Source organism: Limulus polyphemus, unplaced genomic scaffold (genome assembly GCF_000517525.1).
Source record: "Limulus polyphemus unplaced genomic scaffold, Limulus_polyphemus-2.1.2 Scaffold11363, whole genome shotgun sequence".
Taxonomy (NCBI): domain Eukaryota; kingdom Metazoa; phylum Arthropoda; class Merostomata; order Xiphosura; family Limulidae; genus Limulus; species Limulus polyphemus.
This window is the reverse complement of record NW_013676973.1, coordinates 6,523-9,723: the sequence shown is the minus strand read 5'-3', so window position 1 is coordinate 9,723 and position 3,201 is coordinate 6,523.

Genomic DNA, 3,201 nt, shown 5'->3' with positions numbered 1-3,201 from the left:
TTTTATAGGACACTACTTACTAGGTCAGGGTTTCGTGGATCTTATTATAGGGACAACAGTGACTACTAACATAAAGGAACAGGTCGGGGTTTCGTGGATCTTGCTATTTATTATAGGGATAACAGTGACGACTAACAGGTTAGGGTTTCACGAAAGGTTGCGAGCAGTATTGCATCAGTTGAAGTAGCAGTAATACCAGTTTCTAAGTGTATAAAGATACATGTCGTGTTTTTTTCATTAAATGTATATTCTGGGAAATTTCATATAATTAAATCAGCAACACAGTTATGACGCTGTAGGGAAAAAAAACCAACAAATATGACGTTTGGTAAATATCTGTCTGAAACGTAATTTCAAATCATTTAGTTTTTTTGAATACCAGAAAATACTTGTGGAACTATTTAAATATTTGGTATTTTTTTATATTCTATACCAAAGAATTTTTTTTTAATTCAAAATGTTACTGGTGATTTCCAGTGGCCAATAAAAGCACGTGTACATGTTCCTGCACGTGTATATGTTCCTATAGGTAAATGACGGCGAAAACCAGGAGAAACAAAATAGCGGAGTTTAAATAACTCCAAGAATGATAAAATAATATCAATAAAAGGTCCACTGGTCCAGGGCTCTGAAGGGTAAGCTTGTTTACTACTACCCTGTCATTTGTTCCGCTGTGACAATCTAATAACGTATCATAAACAAAATTATCACTTAGTCGAGCCCGGAAAACTTCTATGACATCATTCAAGTTCGTGGCTATCTACCTGGTAGCACAATCCAATGGCTGAAAGAGGTTGAACGGTAACTTGGGCAGGTGAGGCTTATCAGACGCTGATATAGCAATGTTTGTAAGTTATTTAGAAACGGATATACATAAACTTAAAAAAAGAAATAAAATACACTGGGAATCAATAGGATTAGAAGATCCCGTTTTCTTATCTTGCATGTTATAAAGACACGTGTTAACACAGGGAGACGTGATAAGGATACCTAGGAAATATTGTAACGAGTGAATCTATTAACAAAAAATAGAGCAACAAGTTATTCTATATCAAGAAAAAATTACTGTCAAGTGTGGCTATAAAACTATTGTAACAGGCGGATCTGTTATTTCAACATACTGTTTAACTTTCCAAGGGAGACTTGGATCATATTGTAATTATCAACGAAATATTATATCACGTGGTTCAGCAAAGAAATGAATCATACAGATGAGTGGCGAAATATCTTCAAGTAACAAAAGGAAATATCTACCAGTAACAGAAGGAAATATCTTCCAGTAACAGAAGGAAATATCTTCCAGTAACAGAAGGAAATATCTTCCAGTAACAGAAGGAAATATCTTCCAGTAACAAAAGGAAATATCTCCCAGTAACAAAAGGAAATATCTTCAAGTAAAAGAAGGAAATATTATCCAGTAATAGAAGGAAATATCTTCCAGTAATAGAAGGAAATATCTTCAAGTAACAGAAGGAAATATTATCAAGTAACAGAAGGAAATATCTTCAAGTAATAGAAGGAAATATCTCCCAGTAACAGAAGGAAATATCTTCCAGTAATAGAAGGAAATATCTTCCAGTAACAGAAGGAAATATCTCCCAGTAACAAAAGGAAATATCTCCCAGTAACAAAAGGAAATATCTTCAAGTAAAAGAAGGAAATATCTTCCAGTAACAGAAGGAAATATCTCAATATTTAGTGAACAAGAAAGTATTTTCGTACATAATCTATCTACTACAAACTATACTAAGAGTTCAGTTGCCAGGGTAACATTCGATAGTCACCAAGGAAACAGTTGATACAGTCACCAGGGTAACTCTTGATACTAAGGAGATCAATCCACATTCTTGCAAAAATATGGATTGATCTCCTTTGAATGGTTTAGCGTGATTTTATGTAAAATAGCATACAGGTCATATGACCTACTAACAAGTTATAAATACCTTAGAATTGTCTTGTAATTCACTCCTGAGGATGACGTTGCAACGTCGAAACATGTAGAGTCGTCAACTTTTTGAAGGCCATAGATAGGCCTAATGAAAATGTTTTTAATTGTGTACCAATTCTAACGTTGAATATTATTTATCATAGTTACGATAGTGTTCATTAATTGGGAAGTTCACACAATACTTTAATTGAGTGTAAAACCTTACGATAGTGTTCATTAATTGGGAAGTTCACACAATACTTTAACTGAGTGTAAAACCTTACGATAGTGTTCATTACTTGTGAAGTTCACACAATACTTTAATTGAGTGTAAAACCTTACGATAGTGTTCATTAATTGGGAAGTTCACACAATACTTTAATTGAGTGTAAAACCTTACGATAGTGTTCATTACTGGGGAAGTTCACACAATACTTTAATTGAGTGTAAAACCTTACGATAGTGTTCATTACTTGGGAAGTTCACACAATACTTCACTTGAGTGTAAAACCTTACGATAGTGTTCATTACTTGGGAAGTTCACACAATACTTCACTTGAGTGTAAAACCTTACGATAGTGTTCATTACTTGGGAAGTTCACACAATATTTCACTTGACTGTTAAACCTTACGATAGTGTTCATTACTTGGGAAGTTCACACAGTACTTCACTTGAGGATACCCGACATGTATACAGAACCGGAATTTCCAATTTCTCCTGAAGGTGGCTACGTTCCAAATGTTTTAACTAACTGAATACTTTACTTCAACAAAAATGACTGGCTATAGTAGTGATGTCCTGACATAAGAATTGTCAACTAATGTCTCTGCCAGAAGCCAACAAAGCAAATAATTTCAATTTTATCTCAGGCCACCTTGTTCTCGTCAAACAATGTTCTCTAACATTACTATCTACACTACCCAAATGTCAAAGCAGATTTTTTCCCGGGTTTACTAACTAATCAAATATGGTGTTGTTGTCTTACTAGAAATATTATCGACATTTCAATCTAGGATTTTTTTCTAACGAAAACCGGTCTAACTCTTGCCAAAGAATACATCTGTTTACCAGACTGTTTCCATACAAGTCTAACGTTAAAATATATTACAAGTATGCACCTTTAACATAGAGATGGTACTATTTGATAACTGTAACATCATTTTTTAAAGACATGCTCTGTAACAACCCCCCCCCCCCCGGGTGGACATTCTCTGTCTCTACCTTTACTACATACATTACACAACTGATCGATTCCCATTCGATAAAAAAGGTT